The 25272-nt window shown below is 46.6% G+C and overlaps 1 protein-coding gene across 1 annotated transcript in view; it reads right to left on the bottom strand.

The window, feature by feature from the left end:
• Positions 1-25272, bottom strand: part of MYO18B (myosin XVIIIB) — a 268281-nt gene that overhangs the window by 207871 nt on the left and 35138 nt on the right. The window lies entirely within an intron of this gene.

The following is a 25272-nucleotide window of genomic DNA, read 5'->3' as shown; positions in this document are numbered from 1 at the left end:
CTTTTCATGCGGACCCCTTAAAGTTGTAAGCCTTTAAAAAGGCCAAGAATTTCTTTTTCAGGGAGTTCGGTTCTTAAGACGCAAGTCTGCCGGCACTCCCGGCCAAATAAACCTCTTCCTTCTTTAATCCGGTGTCTGAGGAGTTTTGTCTGTGGCTTGTCCTGCTACACAATCACACATCCAACCATCCAACTAGCCATCTGCTTACTGTGTACATGTTGACTGAGCTCCCCTCATGTGACAGGCACTGTGTCTGCCACCAAAATCAATGAGCAAGACAGACAAGGTGCCTGTCCTCATGGAGCTTATAGTCCATTGAGGGAGTGTGACAACAGACAAGTAAACAAATAGATAAGATCATTTCCAGCCATAAAATTATAAAGTTCCCTCTGCCCTCTGCCAAACAGAAACTAAAGCAGGGTGCTGAGATCAAGAGAGACCAAAGGAGTTGTTTGGTGTCTATGGTGGTCAAAGTGGGCTCTATCTGAAGACGTGATGTATTAACTGAGCTATGAAAGGTGAGAAGGAGCTATTACATAAAGAACCAGGGAAGTGCTTCAGAGGTTGAAGGAGGAGGCAGTGCAAAGGCCCTGGGGCAGAAATGAGCATGGTGTGTTAAAGCAATGCCAAGCAAACCAGTGTGGCTGGAATGTAATGGGGTGGGGAGAGGAACCAGACGGGATTAAAGAATCAATGGAGAGCCACTCTTTGGACCGTTATAAAGCCATTTAAAATTAGCAGTGAAGACTGTGCATACCATGGACAATGCTTACATCTGAATGCTAAGTGAAAAGCAGATTAGAAAATGATATCATAGTGATATCAACTGTGCGAATCATTCTAAACTGCTGTAAAAAGTAATAAAAGGGAAATATGGCTAAATATTAACCATCACAGCTAGGTAAAGGGATTTTTTATTTTCCAAATTTTCTACCATGGTTGAGCACTACTTTTTTAATCCATAGAAAAATAAATGACTTCTTTTTTTTGTTTGTTTTGTTTTGTTCTGTTTTGTTTTTGAGATGGAGTCTCACTCTCGCCCAGGCTGGAGTGCAGTGGCACAATCTCAGCTCACTGCAAGCTCCGCCTCCTGGGTTCACACCATTCTCCTGCCTCAGCCTCCCGTGTAGCTGGAACTACAGGCACCCACCACCACGCCCAGCTAATTTTTTGTATTTTTAGTAGAGACAGGGTCTCACTGTGTTAGCCAGGATGGTCTCCATCTCCCGACCTCATGATCTGCCCACCTCAGCCTCCCAAAGTGCTGGGATTACAGGCGTGAGCCCCCACTCCCAGCCAATAAATGACTTCTTAAAACAAATAATAGTGCCGTCCTTAAAACATTTTCACTAACAAATACATGAAAAAATGTTCAACATCTCTAATCATCAGGGAAATGCAAATCAAAACCACAATGAAGTATCGTCTCACTCCAGTAGGATGGGGTGACAAAAAGCAAAAGTGCTGGCAAGGATGCAAAAAAAAAAAAAAGGAACTCTTAGACATTGTTGGTGGGAATGTAAACTAGTGCAGCAACTATGGAGAGCAGTATGAACTTTCCTCAAAAAACTATAGATAGAACTACCGTATGATCCAGCAATCCCACTACTGGGCATTTATCCCAAGGAAATCAGTGCATCAAAGAGACATCTGTACCCCATGTTTACTGTAGCATGATTCACCGTAGCCAGGAGAGGGAATCAACCTAGGTGTCCAAAACAGACAAATGGGTAAAGAAAATGTGGTATATATACACAATGGAACACTATTCAGACATAAACAAGCATGAAGTCTTGTCATTCATGGCAACATGGGTGGAACTGGAGGATGTTAAGTGAAATAAGCCAGGCACAGAAAGACAAATATCACATGTTCTTATTCATATGTGGAAGCTAAAAAAAAAGATTTCATAAAAGTAGAAAGTAGAATAGAGCATACTAGAGGCTGGGAACGGTTTGTGGGGAGGTAAGTGGGTGGATAGGGAGAGAGTTGTTAAAGGACACAAAATCACAGCTAGATAGGAGAAATACGTTCTAGTGTTCTATGGCATTGTAGGATGACTGTAGTTAACTGTAATAATATTATATAGTTTCAAATAGCTAGAAGGAGTATATTGAATGTCCTAACACAAAGAAATGATAATTGTTCAAGATGATGGATACACTAATTACCCTGATAACTGTACATGTTTAGAAACACCACTATGTACCCCATAAATATGTACACTTATTATATGTCAACTTAAAAAATAAAACTAAAAAAAGTTCTCTCTTTCATCTCTTATTTTCCTATAAATGTGTTTCCTTCTTTGAAATAAGAATCACAGCCACCAACAGGGATTTTTCAATCAATCAGAAAGAGATTGTGAGGGCCCAATTCTTCAAGTAGACAGCTTGAAGAACCAATCTGGCTTACGGCAAAACTAGAAATTTGGAAAAGGACTTTATCTAGGACTTTGACCCTACCCAAGGAAGAGGTCTGGCCCCAATCACTAAGGGCATTACAAATAGATATTGCTTACTGACATCCTCCTAATGTGCCAATTACTCTGCACTGGTCACAAGAGCATCACTGTATTATCCTCATTTTACAGACTATGCTCATTTTATAGATGATGAAACTGAGACTCAGGTAACATGGCTAATTTTTTAAAATCCTGTCACTTTCAAAAATGATGGAGATGATGGTGATGATGATGGTGATGACAGTGATGATGATAGTGATGACGATGGTGATGATGGTGTGATGATGATGATGGTGGTGGTAATGGTGATGATGATGACGATGATGGTGATGATGGGGTGATGGTGATGATGATGATGGTGATGATGGGGTGATGGTGATGATGATGATGATGGTGATGATGGGGTGATGGTGGTGATGATGGGGTGGTGGTGATGATGGGGTGATGGCGATGATGATGGTGATGGTGATGATGGTGGTGGTGATGGTGATGGTGTGATGATGATGGTGATGGTGGTGATGATGGTGTGATGATGGTGATGGTGGTGATGATGGTGTGATGATGATGGTGATGATGGTGATGGTGGTGATGATGGTGTGATGATGATGGTGATGGTGTGATGATGATGATGGTGATGGTGGTGGTGTGATGATGGTGATGGTGCTGATGACGGTGTGATGATGATGATGATGATGATGATGGTGATGGTGGTGATGGTGGTGGTGATAGTGATGATGGTGATGATGAGGGTATGATGGTGGTGGTTGTGATGATGATGGGGTGATGATGGTGGTGATGATGATGGTGGTGATGGTGATGATGGTGATGATGATGGTGATGGTGGTGATGATGATGGTGGTGATGATGATGATGGTGATGGTGGTGGTGATGATGGTGATGATGGTGGTGATAATGGTGATGATGATGATGATAGTGATGGTGATGATGATGGTGGTGATGGCGATGATGGTGATGATGGTGGCGATGGTGATGATGATGATGGTGGTGATGGCGATGATGGTGATGATGGTGGTGATGATGGTGATGGTGGTGATGATGGTGATGATGATGATGGTGATGATGATGATGATAGTGATGGTGATAATGGTGGTGGTGGTGATGGTGGTGGTGATATGATGGTGGTGATGGTGGTGGTGATGATGGTGATGATGGTGGTGATGGTGATGGTAGTGATGATGATGGTGATAGTGGTGGCAATATGACGGTGCTGATGGTGATGATGATGATGTGGTGGTGATGATGATGGTGATGGTGATGATAACAGTTCTAATTCACTTACCTGATTTTATTCAACATTGCGTCTTTGTTCAGCTCATGACTTTTACAGTTGAAAAGCCTGGGTTCTTGTTCCAGGAGTGACACATGGAAAAAGCTCAGTACTTATTAGTTGTAGTTATTTATTATTATTGTTATTATTAAATCTTCACAAGAGTCCTAAAAAGCTCTATTATTAATCCCATTTTATAGATTAAAAATCTAATTGAGAGAAGTCACCAGAAAACAGGCTGATACTAAGTGGAAGAACTACATTTTCACCAAAATCAGTCCTTCAAATATCATCTTTTTTGCCATATCTTTGTGACTCTACTTTTAAATGGACTCACTTTTCATCTTCACTTAAATACACTGTAAACAGAAATATTATCACACTATGTTAAATGAGAATTCATTATCACCTGCCACAAATAGAAAGTAGAAACAAATATTACATAAGCACAATAATGTCATTAGATTCTAATTAAATACTGTTACCTGTGAGCCTGAAATCTGCTCTTTGTTAAGAAGGGAGATTAGCAAATATTAGAGAGAGGCATTAAAGGCTATTAGCACTGAATGAGACTTTCTTCTTCCTGTGCTGGGGATTGAGAGTGAACTAAATAGGAGATGTCTTTCTAGGTAGGTGAGGTCCTGTCCCCTCCTCTTGCTCTACTCCATGCCTGCTCTCTAAACACTTGCAACTGTAGTGACCTTTCTGGCCTCAATGAGCTGGGAGAAGTCATAAAGGAAATTGGCAATTGATATTTCTGAAAAGAAGAGTGGTTAATGGATGCTGGCTGGACTCTCTAAATCCTGCCTGACCTAGGGGGGATATTTGCAGGTGCAGCTGAGATGCATGCTGCTGGTGCAATCCAGGTGGGCACACAGGGAGCTTTGCCAGGAAAAGCATCTTCTACTATCAGCTCCCCGAAGGCTGGCCGGTGCACAAAATCCAATCCCATGGATTCTTCTATCTTTGCTTGGACATGGGTGGTGACCAAAGTCTTTTCCCAGGGGAGGTCAAGAACCCTGAGTTGGCACCTGAGGCAGGGAGAAAAGGAACTGGGCAATAACATGGGTGTTGGCCCAAACCGGATCTGGGTCCAATTCCTGTTTCTGCTATTCCCAGTTTGTCGCACAAAGCCAGGTAACACGGCCTTTTTGAGACTCAGTTTGTCTGTGAAACGGAATCTTAAAAGCCCCAACACCTCTTCATAGGGTTGCAAGAAGGAGATGAGATGGTTACATGTGAGATACCCAGCAGAGTGCCTGGCCCAGAAAAGGTGCTCAAAAAATTGCAATTCCCTTCTCCACCTGCAAAACGAAGGAGGGTACCCTTCAGCCCAGAAGGGATTATCCTGTCCTGCTGGCTGCAGAGACTTCCCCTGCAGGTTCTTGTCTATTCACTGCTTTTTAAAGAGGCCATGTGGAATGGATAATGGATTGGTGCACTTGGGATGTGGGTCACGCCCCAGAGCTTCTGAGTCAGCTGAGGTCACTTCTTCTCAAGCCATCAAGTGTTGAGCATGGCCTATGTGCCAGGCACTGAGCTAAAGGCTTTCCATGCCTCATCTCACCAAAACCCTCTGAGACAGTGCACAAATGCAGAACAGACCCAGGAAAGTCAAGATTCTTGTGCAAAGAGGTACAAGATGTGATTTCTGCCCTGCTGTGGCTCATCTCAGGCTCCATGCTCAAGGAACCGTCCATGTAGACCATCAGTGCTTTGCAAAGCCACAGCAAGGGAAGATGAGATACAAGATAAAACCAAAGTGAGAGAGGCAGAGAGACACAAAGAGGGAGAGGCAAAGAGAGAGAGAAACAGAGAGAAAGGACAGAAAATATTCCTCAAAGGGAACTCCCCATTGGGGGAAGTAGATTTTCCCCTGCCCCCAGCCCACTCCAGAAGGGATCACACACTCTATCCAGGTACTTTTCTCTCCACCCACCAGGAGGCAAGGAGATTAGGAGACAAGGAAATCCCAAAGCTAAGTGCAGAGATCATTTCTGGTCTGTGCTTTTGGTTGTCAGCCATTTTTCGGGTTGCTAGGGAGAAACAGGTCCCCATGGCAGATGGGCCCACAGTTCCTGCCTTCCTACCCCATTTCCCTTCCTCACTGCCCTCCTGGAGAATGGGTGTGAAGCAGGGCAGAGTGGCCGGCCACAAAGGTGGGGATCAGAGTTCCCCAAAGGTGCACCTTGTAGTGGTTGTTCTATGGAATGGTCATCAGTATCACTGGGAAAAAAATGAATAATGTATCATATTAATTTGGTCAATGCTTGGTTAAATAAGTTTCTTAACTGCAGGACTTCTCAGAGCCTTTAAAGTATATCTTATGAATCTGTAAGAAGGGGAAATTCTGTTCAGACTTAGTTGGCCTCAGAATGCATTTACAGAATCTCTTGCGGATCTAATGATCCATGAGACAGTGGTTTTGGAAAGAGTGATTTAGCTGAAAGAGTGGTTACCTAACCAGGTGACCCCAGGCAAACTGCCTCACCTGAGCCATTTGTCAGGTCACTCCTTTGGTAAGAGGCAGGCTGGGATTTGAATTGAGAGAACAAACAAAAGAGAAATGAGAGAAAAAGAAGAAAGAGGAAAGGGAAGGGGAAGGGAACAGGAAAGGGAAGGGGAAAGAGAAAGGGAAAGGAAAGGGAAAGAAAAGAGGGAGGGAGGAAGGAAGGGAGAAGAAGGGGGGAGAGAGAGAGAGAGGGAGGGAGGGAGGGAGAGGGAGAGAGAGAGGGAGGGAGAGGGAGAGAGAGAGAGAGAGGGAGGGACGGAGGGAAGGAGGGGGAGAGAGAGAGGAAAAAGAAAAGAAAAGAAGGAGGGAAAGAAAGAGACAGAAAGAGAGACAAAAAGAGAAGAAAAAGAAAGAGAAAGAAGAAAGAAAGAGAGAGAAAGAGAGAAAGAGCCAAAGAACAAAAGAAAAAAAGGGAGGAAGGGAGGAAAAGTAACAAGGGAAAGTAATGAAACTGCAGTTTCTGAGTTGCTCAAATCCACCTGCAAAGGCAGGTTTTTCCCTTTATGTCAATACAAAATGAGAGAGAGAGAGAGAAATAACATAGCTGTTTTTCCCCACCCACTATGAGTTCAATTGCTATCAATTACTGTGGCCTCCTGCATTTATTAATAACCAAGTTATTTCTCCTTCCAACAATAGCTGTGCTGTTCCTGAATTACTCAACATTATGTGACGTATTTATAATCTTGCTGCATCTGGTTCACTTTTCCTCACACAGAGGTTTACAATTCAGAGGCCTGTGAGGAAGGAGGCTGCCTGTAGAGAAGAGATAAGTCTAAAAGGCTGTAGCTGCTACAGGAAAAGGCAATGTTCTGGAGACAGACTGCCTGAGTTCAAATCCCACCTCCACTGCTTACAGCCGCGTGATGTTGGCGAAGTCATGTCAACACTTTCAGCCTCAGTCTCCTCCTCTGTAAAATGGGAATGACGAACAGAATTTACTCCATGGAGTGCTTGTGAAGAACGAATGAGGTTATATCATTCTAAGCAAACTATCGCAAGGACAGAAAACCAACCACATGTTCTCACTCATAGGTGGGAGATGAACAATGAGAACACATTGACACAGGACGGGGAACACCACACAGTGGGGCCTGTCTGGGGGTAGGGGGCTGGGGGAGGGATAGCAGTAGGAGAAATACCTAATGTAAATGACAAGTTGATGTGTGCAGCAAACCAACGTGGAACATGTACACCTATGTAACAAACCTGCACATTGGGCACCTGTACCCTAGAACTTAAAGTATAATAATAAATAAAAGAAGAATGAATGAGGTTATATGGGCAGGAAGCATAACACGCAAGCTGCTCAGTAAATGTCAACTCTATTATGATCCCACTCAGAGATTTCCACCCTTAAAAATGACAAATGGGTCAGAAAGAGAAACCCCAGGAGAAAATCCAATTCAGGCAGCTGTGGCTTTCTGCCCAGGGACATCCAGAAAAGTTCTATTTTTGAGAACATGGAAAATGTAACCTTCTCATTCTTAGAGGCTAGAACTTCAAATCCATTCCTGTTTCTTAGGGCTCCTTCCAGGTCCTGCTGCCCTCAGGTGCCATGCAGCCCCACAAACCTGGACATATTGTTCCACCTGACTGGGTTTGGAGAAAGTTGTCCAAAGGCCTGGCCGATGTGCCATCTATAGATTGATGCTGAGTTATGCATAATCCAACATGAATCATTGCCCGAACCTTAACAACTGAGAACACAGCACACAGACCATTCCCAGTGTTCTGGGGACTATGAGCAGGTGTTTGGGGGAAAAGAAGGCTTTATGGACAAATCAGTTGGAGCAACATCAAACTAAACTCAGCAAAACAGGTTTCCTTCTTGCAGGACTTGTCAGAACCTTGAATATGCCAACGTCTATGTGGAATTTACAAGAGGAAGGGAGCCTGTTGGGGGGGTGGGGTGTCTCTCAAACTAATTTGATCAAGAAGCTGGAGGAGAAAGATGGATAAGGATGCATCTTTGAGGTGGTAGGAATTGTGGAAAGAACTGGAAGCTGGTTGTCCAAAGATAATTTCAACCTGGCTGCAAGATCTCAAGTAGGAGATATCAGCTCTCTGAGCCTCAGTTGCCTTATCTGTAAAATGGGGTAGCTCCTCTCCCGTCTGGTTGTTTTAAGAATGAAATAAGACATTGAATGTGTCAAGCTACCTAGGAGTGTGTCCCAGAGCAGGTGACCCAACCTGAGGAGCAGAGTTGTCAGGGAGACCTTGGCTGGAAGATGTCACATGGGGCACCTGCAGGGGCAAAGGCTCAAAGAATGGACCAGCTGCAAGTCTATGCACGACTTGCCTGAGGTCACTCAGCTAGCAAGGTAGAGCCCAGGACCAAGCCCAGATCTAGATGGTCCCCTCTAATGCTCTTTCCACATTCATATGCCCCTTGCCAAGGCAGGCTGAGCAGGGGCCATTCAATCTATCAAACTGTCCCCTTTCAAGCTATTTCCTGGGTCCAAGGGAAGCCCAAGAGTAGCTGGCATTTTCTAAGTATTCACCATGCGTCTGAGCTTGTGCTAAGCACATAATCTCATCAATGCAACAACCATACAAAAAGGCATGATTATGAATTCCATTTATTGGTATGAACCCTGCAATTCAGTGATGTAAAGAATAAGGGTGTGGGATTTAAAGACAGAACCTCTTGGTCCCAAATTGGGCTCTTCCCCTCCCTATGTCCATGACCTTAGGTAACTTACTTTACTTCTCTGAGCCTTCACTTACTCATCCATAAAATGGGTATAATCTACCACAGAGTTATGAGGATTAAATGGAATAATCCATGCAAAGCACTTAAATCATGTCTGGCAGAAGATGAATTCTTAGTAAATATTAACAATTCATTCCATCATCATCGCCACTGTCATTGTTATTGCTAGTATTGTTATGCTTTGTCTCTGAATCATGAGTCCAGAACTCATACATATTGGAGTTCTCACTGAGCCATCACTATCTCCCTTCCAAAAAGGGGTGAATAGGGTATCTGGTAATCAAGGAAAAAGGGACCCTGGAGAGCACCTAGTCCACCCTATTTGGCAAGTTCTTTCTCCCCTCTGAGCCTCAGTTTCTTCATCTGTAAAATAAGATAATAGCATCTACTCCATGAGATTGTTGAAGTAGCCGAAGCTCTTAGAATAGTGTCTGGATCCAAGCTACCTGGGAGGCTGAGACAGGAGAATCACCTGTACCTGGGAGGCAGAGGTTGCAGAGGGCCGAGATCGTGCCATTGCACTTCAGCCTGGGCAACAAGAGTGAAACTCTGTCTCAAAAAAAAAAAAAAAAAAAAAAAAAAAAAAGAACGGTGCCTGGGAGCATGGCAAGCACTGATTAAATGTGAGCTACTGTTATTATTTAGGAGAGACAGAGACCCAAAAGAAGGGTAGGAACTTTCACAGAGCCACCCAACAAGTGAGTGGCTCAACCAGTCTGAAATCAGGGTCCCGCAGGTGTCCTAATCTCCTCACTCCACCTTCCCAAGGTGTGGGACTACCAGTGAGCTCCGTCTTCCAGCATCGCCACTTCTGAGCATGTATTTTTTAAAAATATTTGTTTACATCCCAAGCAGCATTCCAGCTTTATGAATAAATTCTACATGCTCAGAAAATGCAGAATAAATCCCTGCCTGCAGCCCAGAATAGACCTGGTTGCAGTAGCTGTCAGGTTGAGAGCCAAGTCACCAGCTGGGGCAGGGAGGAGGATGCAGGGCCTGCAGCCGTGGGAAGGCATTTGGGCAGGATGGGGCAGAGGAGGTGACAGGCCTCGAGGGTGCTGGGTCCAAGGACGGATCAATGAAATCTCCAGGATGCTAGGCCACATGGCAATCCTGTCTCCATTAGAGCCCTTAGGTTCACAGCACCAGTGCAGGGGCCCTTAGGCTGATGCTTTATGAACAGGAAGACAGAGGCCCTAGGCCTTGCATTGAGAAGGAGGACCCTGAACCTGCTCCATGCTGAATCAAGCCACTGTGTCTTTGCCATTCAGGTTCCTCTGCCTAGAGCACGCTCCTTAATTTATTCTGTTTTCAAGATTCAGTTCAAGGGTCTCTGCCTCTAGAAACCCTTGAGTGGAGCTGACCATTCTCAACTTTGGTTGCCTCCTGCCCAGAATTCTTGCCCCCAGCATCATCCACCATCCAAGATAGCCTGGGTTTATCTTTCTTAATTCCATTGAAATTTCATCTTGGAAGGTGAGGGCTTATCATCCAATAGGCACAGAGGAGAAGAAAAGAAGGGAGAGGGACAGGGTGCGGTGGCTCATGCCTGTAATCCCAGCTACTTGGGAGGCTGAGGCAGGAGAATCGCTTGAACCCAGGAGGTGGAGGTTGCGGTGAGCTGAGACTGCACCATTGCACTCCAGCCTGGGCAACAAGAGCGAAACACCGTCTCAAAAAAAAAGGAAGAAGAAGAGGAAGAAGAGGAGGAGAAGGAAGAAGGAGGAGGAGGGAGAGGGAAGGGAGAAGTGGAGGAAAGACGAGAATAGAAGAGGGAAGAGGGGAGGGGAGAGAAAGAAGGAAGGGAAGAGAAAAGAGAGACGGAGATGAGAAAGAAGGAAAGGAGGAGGGAAGAGAGGGATGAAGAGAGGTGGGAGGAAAGGAGAGAAGGAAGAGAAAGAGGAGAAAGGAGGGAAGGAGGGACAGAGTCAAACAAGATCAACAGAACACTGGCTCAGGAGTCAGGTGACCATGATTTGAGTCCCCTGTAGCCTCATTGGGTGACCCTGAGAAAGTCTCTTCCCTTCTCTGAGCCTTGGTCCCTGCCCTGTTCAAAGAGCGGCTTAGGCTGACTGCAGTCCAAGTCCCTTTCCAGCCCTTGGACTCTCCACCCATCAGGGATGCTCTTAGGGCCAAGTGGGCAAGTGACTCCTTGGCTCTTTCAACCATGCAGAGAGATCTCTATGGGAACTGGCAGAGCCCTGGCAAGTTGAGGCCATGGGAGGCTGAACTTGCTTGTCCAAGGCCCTCTGCACAGAGAAGCCACCCAGGCCCAGCCCTGCAGCTCTCCCGCTTCTCCTGACTCCACCACTCTTCACACCCTTTAATTCGGAGCTTGAAGAATTGAAGAAAGCTGTCCCAGCCAGCTGGGTCCCAGACACCAACTCTAATCAGCACCCTCAGGAAAAATGTAGGGGAAGTAAATGTACTCTGGGCTTGGAGCACCTCGTTACAGGGTGAAGCTCACCTCATTAAGGGGTGGAAGCAGCTGGGATGGAGGTGGAGAAGGAAGGGAGAAGCCTCTCAGAATTGGAGGAGAGCCAAGCAGAGTTATGAGCTGCAGTCAGAAGCCACCAGATGGGCACCTGGTCGGGCTCTTCTGAGCCCCGCATTCTTCACCTAAGGAAATAGATGCGAGCCCAGAGATGCAGATAGGCCAGGCCTGTCTTGGAGGAGAGGACAGAGGTAGCATCCTTAAAGTGGAAAGAGCAAGTCCCTTTAAAAATGCCAAGCCTTCCTCGGACCCCCAGTGACATAGTGCATGGCAGACAGAGAGTCCAGCTTTGTGCCACTTGGGACTGTGTGACCCTGAATTAGTGGCTGCACCTCTCTGAGCCTCAGCTTCCCCACCTACAGATGGAAATGATAACCTCATAGTATTTACCCCATAGATTTGTGAGGGCTAAATGAGTCAACCTGCCCGTGTTAACATCCAGGGAGGTGAATTGGGTGGGTTCATTGAAATGTTGAACATTGGACACACCCTTGACCTAATAGTTCCCCTGCCAGGAAACCATGCCTCCAAAATGAGCACAACTGTCCGTACACAAGGATGTTCAGTGTGCTGTTATTTATAATACCAAAATGGCAAGAAACAACCTGAATGCTCATGAACAGAACTGTCATATACACAGAGGCCCATTCATTCTGGACAGTCCCCTGCAGTTGACGAAGAGAATCAGGAATATCACTATGAAGCAATGTGGAAAGAGGCCCAAGGCAAGATATGACATGTGAAAAAAGCAAAGGGCATAGAACAAAGGTGGTGTGAACCCACTGGCATAAAAAGCAATAACCAACCACTTAATCCACATATGTGTTAAATGCATAGATGTAGTTAAATGCTCAGTTTTGAGGCCTGAAGATACGGCTGCTTGGATTACAGTAATGCACCGCTGTCGATGTCATGGTTTTGATATGTACTGCGGCTATGCATGACGCCCTCACTGGGGGCTGCTGGGAGAGGTTTCATGGAATGTTATGTGTGATTTTTACAATTTCCTGGGATTGCATAATTATTTCAAATCAAAAGTTTAAGAAAAAAGCCTGGCGCGGTGGCTCACGCCTGTAATCCCAGCATTTTGGGAGACTGAAGTGGGAGGATTACCTGAGGTCAGGAGTTCAAGACCAACCTGACCAACATGGTGAAACGACATCTCTACTAAAACTACAAAAAAAAAAAAAAATAGCCGGGCACAGTGGCGGCCACCTGTAATCCCAGCCACTCGGGAGGCTGAGGCAGGAGAATCCCTTGAACCCGGGAGGCAGAGGTTGCAGTGAGCCGAGATCACACCACTGCACTCCAGCCTGGGCAACACAGCGAGACTCAGTCTCACAAAAGAAAAAAAAAAAGTTTAAGAAAAAAACAAAACTAGCCAGTTTAGGGTAGTGAAATTATCCTGTATGATACTAACAACGGATATATGACATTATATAATTGTCAAAATCCATCAAAGAACACAACAGAAAGAGTATAGATGGACCTTTGCGGCTAATAGAGTAGCAGTATTGGTTCATCACAAGATATCAGTAATAGGGAGAGCTGTGGGGACAGGGAGAAGCGGTATGTAGGAATTTTGTACTTTCTGTTCAATTGTTCTGTAAATCTAAAATGCTTTCAGAATTAAAGTCGGCCAAGCACGGTGGGTCACACCTGTAATCCCAGCACTTTGGGAGACTGAGGCGGGATGATCGCTGGAGGCCAGGAATTTGAGACCAACCTGAGCAACATAGTAAAACCCTGTTTCTACAAATAAATAAATAAAAATTAGCTGGGATGGTGGCGCACACCTGTAATCCCAGCTACTCAGGAGGCTGAGGTAGGAGAATCGCTTGAAACTGGGAGGCAGAGGTCGCAGTGAGCCGAGACCACGTCACTGCACTCCACCCTGGGTGACACAGAGAGACACCATCTCAAAAAAAAAAAAAAAAAAAATTATAGCCTATTTAAAAAAAAAAAAAAGCCTGAAGGAGGACAGGCACAGTGGCTCACACCTGTAATCCCAGCACTTTGGGAGGCTGAGGCAGGCGGATCACGAGGTCAGGAGCTCGAGACCATCCTGGCTAACACAGTGAAACCCCATCTCTACTAAAAATACAAAAAAATCATCTGGGCGTAGTGGTGGGCGCCTGTAGTCCCAGCTACTTGGGAGGCTGAGGCAGGAGAATGGCATGAACGCGGGAGGCGGAGCTTGCAGTGAGCCGAGATGGTGCCACTGCATTCCAGCCTGGGCAACAGAGCAAGACTCTGTCTCAAAAAAAAAAAAAAAAAAAAGCCTGAAGGAAGGGTATACCCCAAACTGTTCACAGTGGTCACCTTTCATAGCAATGGGATTTGGCACTGGGGTGTGAGGAAAGACCTTTTTTTTTTTTTTTTAAACTTTCTATTCTTCTGGACTATTTCCATTTTTTATAGACAGACAACATTGACGTATTCCTCATACGATTGCTTTAAAATAAGACTGGTAAAACACTTCCCAAAGCTCTTGAATATATGGTCATTGTGTTATGTTAACAGTCCCTCTGTTACTATCACTGACCATCTACACTCAGGTCTTACCACAGCTTGAAGAGCATCCAGCCACCTCTTCCTACCCCTGGATGGACCGTCCTTGCTACTGGTGTCGGGGTATCCCAGTTCTGTGTGGGACTGGGCCCTTGTCATTATTGATATTGTCTCTCCTCCCCATGAGCACCTCCTGGCTCCCCGAGTTACAGCCCCATCCATTCCAGGACTGATAACTTTATGATGGTAGCAGGTGGGGAGTGAGGTGCCAGCTAGATAGCAGCCTCCCTTCATAACCCCATCATGGGGCCCCTCGCTGGGTTATATATGGTTCTGACTGCGTCGTATATTAAGCAATGGGTCAGCAGCAAGTAGACTGGCAAATTTAGTGAGAAACAATAAATTAAATAACCCATCGGCCTTCAGAGAAAAAGGAAACCAAGCAAAGCCCCCATCAAGACAAGCATTGCTCATCCTTGTCACTATTTCGAGTTCCGAACATTACTGTCATTTCTGTCAAGTGGTGAGGGACAGGAGGCAGGCTGACCAATAGTCTGATTCTCCAGGGAGATGCACATCAACTCTTACAGCTACAGGACCACAGGGATCAGAGAAGGTTAAAGACCAGCCCAGGCTGGTGGCTCACTCCTGTAATCCCAGCGCTTTGGGAGGCTGAGGTGGGTGGATCATGAGGTCAGGAGTTCAAGACCAGACTGGCCAAGAGATGGTGAAACCCCATCTCTACTAAAAATACAAAAATTAGCTGGGTGTGGTGGCGGGTACCTGTAATCCCAGCTACTCGGGAGGCTAAGGCAGAGAATTTCTTGAACCCAGGAGGCGGAGGTTGCTGTAAGCCAAGATCACACCACTGCACTCCAGCCTGGGTGACAGAGCAAGACTCTGTCTCAAAAAAAACAGCCCAGGTCAGCCTCTTCTAAAAGTTGCTGGGGAAAACTCTCCTGGGCCCTGGACCGATTTTTCGTTAATAACAATAATGCCAATGATAGAAATGACACAGCTTTAAATACTCAAGTTCAATAATGTCAGCCTCACAAGAACCCTAGGAGGCAGGCACTCTGATTATCCCCACTTTACAGATGAGGACATTGAGTCTCACAGGTCAAAGGAGTCACCTGGACCATGCAGGAGAAACAGGGTTGAACACTGGTCAGCCTAGTTCCAGAGCCCATGCCTTTAGCCCCGAGTCTGAGCTCTCCTCGATTCTGCTTAGAGGGACAACCTTCCAAATTGAGGACTGGATGGAGATTAGATGGAGCTGAGGAGGTGCTCTCAGGAGAGAGGGTGGAGATCCTAGCACCCAGAATGTACCCACCAGCTTGGCCAGCTGGGTGGCCTTGTAGTGGAGAAGAGCAAGAACTTTGGAGGCAGACAGGTACTGAGTTCTGACCTTGGCCCCATCACATGCTGCTGTTTGACTTTGACAAAGATTGCAAGATCCTGAGACTCAGCATCTTGGACCACAAAAATGGTGACTCCTTCCCTACCTGTCAGGGTTGCTGTGAGAATTAAAAGTGAGAATTTATGCAAAGTGATCCCCAGCCTGGGGCTGAGGTGGAGAACAGGGAAAACTTGGAGAGGATTTTAACAGAGGTCATTCCTGGGAAGAGGATTGTGTCTGATTTTAATACAAAAAAAGAGGCCCCAAGACAGAGAAATCGTATCTTGCTGCAAAGAGGACATAGAGTTCATCCTTGATTTGCTCTTCTGTAGGAAGAAGGTATTTTGGGGGTCTCAGAGAATGGTCGGGGGCACTGGTAATAAAACAGAGAGCAAAAGTCTCAGGTCCCCACCACAGTAGGGACCGGGATGCATTGGCTATGGAAACTTTGCAACATTATGATTTTTAAAATCTAACTCTTACTTACATGCCTGGCACTGTACCCCAAAGCCCTTGGCAAACAGCATCTCAGTTCATCTGCAAAACAGACCTGTGAGGCTCAGAAAACTGAGCTTCAGTTTTCTGAGCCTCAGAAAGCTTAAGTTACTTGCTCAAGGCCACTATGGCAAGATATGGCCACGCCAATAGCTCCCATCCTATACGCCCTAGAATCTTGCTGCTCCTTCATCTAGGGGTGGAATTTGGTTTCGCTCATCCTTGAAATTGTGACATGATTCTTACCAACAGAACATGGCAGAAGTGTTGCCACTCAGAAAAGGTGATGCACCTTCCATCTTGCTTCCTGGAAACTTGCACTTGGAGTCCTGAAGCCACCATGCCATAAGGAAGCCCAACTAGCCCACAGGGAGAGACCTGAGACCACATGAAGCCTGGGAAATGGGCTATTCCAGCCTTCCTACGCTTCATCAGCCACCAGTTGACTGCAGCCACATGAGAGACCCCAAGCCAAAACCTCCCAGTTGAGCCCTTCCAAAGTGCAGATACACAGAAGCCTTGGGAAATAAAAAAGTGATTGTTCAAGCCATGGGCTTTGGGGCTGATTCCTTCAGCAGCACTGTAACAGAACAGCCACAAAGCCAGCCAGTGCTGGAATTCTTACTTCAATCTGAGTCCAGATCTGTGTCACTCTAGACTGTGCTCTAACCACTGCCCTACACTACCCTTGGCCTCTCGGGCCTTCTGCTAAGCTGTGTAAAGAGCACTGAGCTGAGAGTCTAGAACTGGATTCTAGTTCTGAACTTGCTGTTCTCTAGCACAGAAGTTTCATTTTATGACTTTAGGTGAGGAGCCACACCTCTGAGAGGTGCAAGTTCTTCACTGACCAAATGGGTTTAACAACCCTCACCAAGCCCATCTCAGAGGTAGGCTTTAATGCCAACAGAAAGAAATGACAACCAAAATGCTTTGCAAAGAAAAGAGAGTTACTGCTTACTGAATACCTCGTATGTGCCAAGTACTAAACATTTATTATCTGACTGTACAATGATTGTAGAAGGTAGGTGGAGTTATTATCAGACAAGAAAACTGAGGTCCAACGAGATGAAAAGTCACTAACACAGGGTGAATCACACTGCCAGGAGATCAGGGAGCCTGGACTCAAATGCTTCTCTGTCCAATTCTGGGAAGCCAGCTCTCCCCTCCTCCCTACTCTCTCTTTACCAAGTTTAGCTCCAGAAAGCATCCATTGCCTGCCATTCGAAATACACAAGCACCAGCTAATGGTTCCACAGGCCACTTTTTGCCAAAGGAGAGAAGCGTGAGCTTGGATGAACTGTTGTCTAATGGACCTGGAGTGATGGCTTGAGCCATGAGCCTTGGTGAACAGCAAATCAACCACGATGTCAAATCACCTGGTGTTTTCTGCCTGCCATGTGGTGCCACCCCTCAGAGCCCCCTCCCGCTGCCTTCCCCAGGAACCCATCAGTGATGGCAAGCCAGAGAGACAGAAAGGAAGTGTGGATACTATGCAGGCAGAGGGAGGGATGCAGTCTCATTGCCACCACAAGAGCAGGCTTCTAAGATCCAAAGGCCAGCTGTGCCCAGCCTCTCGAGACAAATCTGTAATAAACTGACTAAGCCCAGGAGCCACCTGTCCTGTGATGGGAAGTGTCCTAGAGTCAGGGCAAGAGGGGATGCCCACAGGAGCCGAGTGGTTGTCGTTCAGTGCCCTTGTCTGTCTGTCCTCCTGCATGGCCCCTCTCCTTCACCTGCCAATGTGATTAAGTGCACAACCCCTTCACATCCCTCATCGCACCTCCATTCCAGGGCAACCTCTCCCTCCTTTCAGAGTTGCCAAGAAGACACATGGCTCAGTAAATACCTATTGAGCACATACTATGTACCAGGCCCTGTGCTAGGCCCTGGGGATGCAACGATGAGCATAATCAGACAAGACCTCTGTACTCACAGAGCTACAGCCCAGCATGGGAGACAGACATCAATCCAATAATCAATCATCCCACATGAAAAATAAATAAAGGTGGCCAGGGAATGCCTGGAGCATACAGATCAGGAAAACCAGACCTTGCTCAGGGCCAGGGAAGGCTTGTGGGGGCAGTGACTTTCGAATCAAGAGCTGAGGGGTTGACAAAGGGAAGTAGGGACAGCGGGAGAGGACAAGACTGCCATACCACAGCTCTTGCAGGGAATAGCAAGAGAGTCAAACTGGAAACATCCTCTGCAGCTGAGCCACAGCATCATGGGTGCAAACTGAGGCTGGAGAGGTGGGCAGGGACCAGACCAGCTGGAATTGCCCTCATACAGGGTCATCGGTAGCTCTACTGAAGTAACCCGACCAAACGTGTGAACTTGGGAGTTCCTGCTGGCTACGACATGAGTAGAAAGGATGGGGAAGAAGGGAAGCCAGGAGACTAGCTGGGAAGCCATTCCAGGCTTCCAGGACAGAGATTATGTCCAATTGGGTGACGTGATCATAAGACGAGGATCCCTGGAGAGAGCTCTAGGGCTCCCAGCTGAGGCTCCAAGAATAAATCCACAGCGATCTTGCCCTGGTCCAACCTGAGAGTCCCCAAACAGGGACCATTTGTCCTTTGACCATCCTTTTTGCATGCTGCAGTGGAAGGAAGAGGCCTTGGAGCCAGACAGACCTGAGTTCCAGTCCAAGCTCAGGTGCAGCCTCATTGTGTGCCCTGGGCAAGCGGTTTCTCCTGGAGGAGCTTCAGTTTCCTCATCTGCAGAATGCAGATGAGTTTATCTGGAGGAGCGAATGGGATGCCACGTGCTAAATCGCAACGTGGGGCTGGCATGGGAAGGGTGCCTTAACATGGGGCTGCCCAGTTCCATCGCCACTGAGAGCTGGGCACAGGGAGGGCACGCTCAGAACCTGTACATGAGGAGTGAGGGAAAGGGGAGGCCATACTTGACCTCCAGACACCAGAGGAGCTGAGAGATGAGCATCTCCTAGCCCATCACAGCCATGGGCCCTTCGCTGAGCCCCCCTCAGCAGGCAAGCCCACCGCACCTTCTGCGCAGCATGGACATCCTAGGTGAACCAGACAATTAGGGGTCTATGGGTGATGCCCACGGTCTTCCATCATATCCGATCTCACAGTCCTGACAGTGCCCCACCTGCCAAGGCTGTCAGGCAACATCTAATGCAAGTTCAGGAGCCTTCTCGCTGCCGGGACCTTGCCAGACAGAGCAGGGCCACCCCCTGACATCCAGGCTGAGCAAAGTACAGTTGCCCTGGACAACCAAGAAGTTTATATGGAGGGTGTCCACCTGAGCCCACCTGGCTTGTGCCAAAAGCTACCTTCCACACACAGGAGAATTGCTTAGACTTCAGGAGTGCTCTCTCACACACACACACAAAAGAAAACCTCAACTATGCTGACGTAACTAAGAAGGGTCCTGGTCCCTGTGCAAAGCCTGAGAGCCTTAGGTTCAAGCAGCTTTGTGCTCCATCACTTCCCGGCTGTGTGCCCTTGGGCACGTCACACCACCTCTCTGAGCCACAACTGCACCACACTCACCTTAAAGCATTATCTTGAATATTTCCTCAGGTCCGGTGATCTAGCAAGTAACTCAGCACAGAGACGGCTTGGGAATCATTGCTCCCCTATTCCGTGGAAGCTTGGAGATCTCTGTGGCAGCCTTAGCTTGCCTCTGAGCAACCTGGGCAGGCATGGGGACAGAGGAATGGTGTGGGCTGGGTTTTGTGTGAAAAGGGCCACTCTGGTGGCCAGGTGGAGAGACTGTATAAGGTTCAAAATCAAAATAAAGGTGAAACAAAACCCAAAATGGGATTTGTAGCTGCAGAGAAAGTGGATTTACCACAGTGAGTTTCTGGGCATGGTTGTAGCTACCTGCCAGTGTTGGCGTGTTTTTGTTTTTCTTTTTCTTTTTTCAAACTCACGAATACAGAAGATTCCCTCTGTGGTTTAGTCTCTATAAAATGTGTGTGTGTGTGTGTTCACTGAGTCAAGAGGTAAAATGTTTCTTACCGTAAGTTGAGGTCAAAATAGTGTCAACCCCAACAAGTTCAGAGTAATTGGCTAGAAGTTTAAGAGAGGACTGGGGACACAGACCCAGAGGACTGGTTTATGTCTACCATGGGATCTGCAGGACAAACAAAACAGACACATTTCCAGAACCACAAAGCCCTGAACTAATGGCTTCCTATGAACATCGTTGCGTTTCATCACTCCTCACCCTATACAGAAGGTGTCATAGCTGTCCCCATTTTATAGATGAGAAAACCGAGGCTTAGATACGGGAAGTGACCTGTTCAAGATTACACATCCATTAAAAGGCAGAGCTGAAACTTGGCTGGAGGTGGCTGACTGCAAAGTCTAGTCTTGGCATACACATACATACTTGACCCATCACAGAACCGCTCTGCTTCTGGGCTCTCCTTTGCAAAATGGGCCTAATTTTACCTGTTGTGCAAGCCAGTTTGGGGCATACATTCTACTAGAATTTTCTGAGCAGTTACTATGACCCAGCTCTCAGGAAGAATAAAAGAAAAAAAAAAACTGGTCCATGGGTAAACAAAATATGGTATATCCATATGATGGAATATAATTCAGCCATAATAAAAAGGACTAAAATACTGATCCATCCTACAAAATAGATGACTCTTGCAAACACTACACCACATGAAAGCAGCTAGTCACGGCCAGGCGTGGTGGCTCACGCCTGTAATCCCAGCACTTTGGGAGGCCGAGGCAGGCGGATCACGAGGTCAGGAGATCAAGACCATCCTGGCTAATACAGTGAAACCCCGTCTCTACTAAAAATACAAAAAAAAATAGCCGGGTGTGGTGGCACACGCCTGTAGTCCCAGCTACTCGGGAGGCTGAGGCAGGAGAATGGCATGAGCCTGGGACGCACAGCTTGCAGTGAGCAGAGATCGCGCCACTGCACTCCAGCCTGGGCGACAGAGCAAGACTCCGTCTCAAAAAAAAAAAAAGAAAGAAAGAAAGAAAAAAGAAAGCAGCCAGTCATAAAAGACAACAAAGATATGCACATATTGCATGACTGCATTCATGTCAAACATCCACAACAAGGAAATCTACAGACAGAAAGTAGATTCATGGTTGTTTATGGCTGGGGGAAAGCATTGCTTAGGGATGGGGGTTTACAGGGCAATAGCTAAAGGCTATAGGGGTTTTTTTGTTGTTGTTGTTGTTTTTGAGACAGAGTCTTGCTCTGTCGCCCAGGCTGGAGTGCAGTGGCGCGATCTCAGCTCACCGCAAGCTCTGCCTCCCGGGTTCACGCCATTCTCCTGCCTCAGCCTCCTGAGTAGCTGGGACTACAGGTGTCTGCCACCATGCCCGGCTAATTTTTTGTATTTTTTTTTAGTAGAGATGAGGTTTCACTGTGTCAGCCAGGATGGTCTCGATCTCCTGACCTTGTGATCCGCCCGCCTCAGCCTCCCAAAGCGCTGGGATTACAGGCGTGAGCCACCGTGCCTGGCCCAGCTATAGGATTTCTTTTTAAGATGTGACAGAAGAGCTGGAGATCGAGTTAATTGCCAATAATTTGATCAATCATGCCTGCATAGAGAAACCTCCATGGAAACCCCTAAAGGATGGGGTTCAGAGAGCTTCCAACACATCAAAGTGCTGGGAGGCTGTCGGCTGTCATGCCTAGAGAGGACAGGAATCTCTGCCCTCTCCCCATCCCTTGCCCTGTTCCTGAGTTGTATCCTTTATAATAGAGCAGTGGTTGTAAGTAAAGTGTGTTCTTGAATCCTGTGAGTCATTCTAGTGAATTATTAGACAAGAGAAGGGGGTCATGAGAACTCACTATATAAAAGCCACTTGGCTAGAAGTATGGGAGGTCGGGTACTTGCAGCTGGCATCTGAAGTGGAGACAGTCTTGTGGGATTGAATCCTTAACCTGCAGGGTCTGTGTTAACTCTGCTAACTCAGGGTAGTCTCAGAATTGAGGTGAATTGTAGGCCTGCCATAGGCAGGAACACAGAGTACTTGGGAGGTGGGAGGTAGGAGGTGTGGTCCCAGAGGCTGGTCTCAGGGCTCAGAGCTCAGGCAGACCTAAGTCCAAATCCCATCTCTAGCTTTAGCTGTATGTCCTGAGGAATATGCATGAAACTCTCTGCTGCGCATCAGTTTCTTCCCTATAAAATGGGCATCGTAACAGTCCTCACCCCTCCCAGGCTGTTCTAAGGAGGTGGTGACATCATCGAGTCTATAAACACTCAGCACAATGGCCCCAGGAAAATGAGAACGGCCCAAGCCCCACTCTGGAAGGTACTGGCTGTGTGATACCAGATCAGTGGCATACCTTCTCTGAGCCTCTGTTTGCTTGTCTATAAAATGAGACGGATGAAAATGAACCCTTATGAAACACCCCGCCAGGAGCCAAGTCCTGTGTACCACAGTTTTTGCCATTGACTCCTTCAGTTCTTATGAGAAGCCTACAAAGTGGGTACCATCATTAGCCCCATTTTACAGAGGAAGAGACTGAGGCTCAGAGAGGCTGAGCCAGGATTCATATCCAGCAGGCTGACTCCTGACTCTTGCCCATTAAGTTAGCACATACATCTAATCCAATCAAAGGGCATAATAGAGGTATGAGTGCTTTTGAAACTGTCAAACACCAGGCCAATATTAGTGGTGATTGTCATTGCTATAACAGTTCAAAAACCCTGTGTCCAGTTATAAGGCCCAAATTCTCCCCAAAGGGAACTATTATTGATTTTTAAAAACAGGATTGGGGCTCTCAGAATTAGTTAGGAAGCCAGGCACACCGAGAAGGGAGTATCATTTTAATGAAAAAAAAAACCTGATTAATGAAAATGATTCTTAATATATTTCAAAATGATCTGTTATGACACAAAGCAAAGACATTTATATACGACTTTGAAATTCTTAATAGCTGATTTTAGAGCAACCTATTATGAAATCTTTCAAAGCAGAATCTGTAAGTAAGTAAATCATCAGGCAGGCCTCCCAGGCAGACTGACGGCAGCTCTTCTTAAAATAATTTATAACGTGGGGTCGGGGGAGGACTGGCAGAAATTATTGCCATCATCAAGTATTAGTAAAATATTTATAAAAGTGACTTTCTCTTATCATCAGATGCACTGATGTGATGGGTCAGGTCCTTGAGCCCACAACAGGGGGCGGGGGCCCCCCACTCTGCCCCAGGAGGAGAAACTCAGGAATAAAATTGAGCTCCTTCACTTCCCTGGTGACAGGCTAATAAGCCAGGGGGCTCCCCCTTAGTCTCTGGATAAATATCTCAACTTCCTTGTCTCTTGGATAGGACAACCAGGAGGCATATTCCTCAGAGTCTCCCAGGGGTCCCCAGCTGGACTGAGCCTCAGTTTCCCAGGGGTAAGTCACTCCTTCATGCACCTTATACTACCTGCCTTCCCTCTCCTGTGTCATTTTCCCATTTCCCTGCCACAGCCCTCTGGGGTCCTTCCCCAAATATGCAACATGTTCCCACATCTCTGTCTAAGGGTCTGCTTCTGACTCAGGTTGGCCTCAGTGACCAGGACGTTGAGTGAGAGACATTACAGTTCCCTGAACAAAGTAGTGGTGATGCCCAAACAGCCAAGTGCTGAGCATGGCCCACAGCTGATTTTTTTTCCAATCATTTTGTGGGTACAGGTGGTTTTTGGTTAAGTTCTTTAGTGGTGATTGAGCAGATTTTAGTACACCCAACCCCCCTAGCAGTGTACACTGTATCCAATATGTAGTGTTTTATCCCTCACCCCCTCTTAACCTCCCCCACCTGAGTCCCCAAAGTCTATTATATCATTCTTATGCCTTTGCATCCTCATAGCTTAGCTCCCACTTGTAAGTGAGAATGTATGATATTTGGTTTTCCATTCTCAAGTTACTTCACTTAGAATAATGGCCTCCAGCTCCACCCAAGTTGCTGCAAAGGACATTATTTCATCTCATCTTTATGGCTGAGTAGTATTCCATGGTGTGTGTGTATATATATATATCTCACATTTTCTTTATCCACTCATTGGTGGATGGGCACTTAGATTGGTTCCATATCTTTGCCATTGTGAATGTCCATGGATGATTTTTGGAAAAACAAGTGGCATTTGGTATTTTCATATTTGCCCCAGCCCAGCATGTCTGTCCTTGGCTTGGATCAACTGTTGAATCCCCATCTTACTTACTCCTGACCCAGTATGACTTCTAGAAATTTCCAAAATCAAAACAGTGGGTTAATGTATGTGGCTCAAATGGATGAGAATCAAAGGAATAGGCCACAGGGCCCGGGAATGTGGGGATGACGGAAAGGATGCACCAGTACCTTCTCGAAGATTCTACTGCCCCCGCCAAGGTAACAGCCCAGAATGTCAGCCAGAATCCATGCACAATCCCAGGACAGACCTCAATTCACACACGTGTTCATTCAATAAGCAACCTCCAGTTCTACGCTCTGGGCCCAAAGGAAGCCACCAGCCACTGATAAGAGCTAGACAAAGTCACAATCATAATACAAGGCACCAAAGGCCCCATGAAGGCAGAAACCCTTGCTCTTCATCCCCACTCTCTCCCCAGAACCTTCTATATTGCCAAAAAAGGGAGCAGCTTTTGAGGTGAGGAGGTGAGGAGCTTTGAATGCCAAGCCAAGGAATTTTATTTCACTTGGAGGCAAGGGAGAGCCTCCAGAGGATTCTAAGCGAAGAATGACAGTATGGGTCTATGTTGTAGAAAGGAACCTGATGGTCATGATGAGAATGGGTAGGAGGAGGAATGCAGGTATCAGCAAGGAGGCTACTGCACCCATCCAAGCACACACACACACACACACACACACACAAACGTAAACACCACATGTAAGGTGATAACAGTAAGGATAGAGAAACTAGGACAGAAATGATGTCACAGAGACTATCTCTGGAACATAGTGAATGATTGAATACAGAGAGGGTAAGGACTAGGGGGATGGCAGGAACCACTTGGAAGACCAGGTCAAAATAGGGAAAATTGTAAGCAGACACTTAAGGATGGGGACAAGGATACAAGATCAGTTTCAGGGCATGTGGCAGGGAACATCTCCAGGATGTCTAACTAGAAACACAGCACCTTGGCTGGGCGCAGTGGCTCATGCCTGTAATCCCACCACTTTGGGAGGTCAAGGCAGGAAGATTGCTTGAGCCTAGGAGTTTGAGACCAGCCTGGGCAAAAAGTGAGACCCCTGTCTACAAAAAAATAAAAATATATATATTAACCAGGCATGGGGGTGCACACCTGTAGTCCCAGCTACTCAGGAGGCTGAGGCGGGAGGATTGCTTGAGCCAAGGAGGTGGAAGCTGCAGTGAGCTATGATCGCGCCACTACTGCCCTGAACAACAATGCAAGACCCTGTCTCAAACAATGAAAATTTAAAAAAGAAAAAGAAAAAAAC

The sequence above is a fragment of the Pan paniscus genome, chromosome 23 (genome assembly GCF_029289425.2).
Source record: "Pan paniscus chromosome 23, NHGRI_mPanPan1-v2.0_pri, whole genome shotgun sequence".
Lineage (NCBI taxonomy): Eukaryota > Metazoa > Chordata > Mammalia > Primates > Hominidae > Pan > Pan paniscus.
The sequence above is the reverse complement of the archived record's forward strand: the minus strand, read 5'-3'. Positions and strand labels throughout refer to the sequence as shown.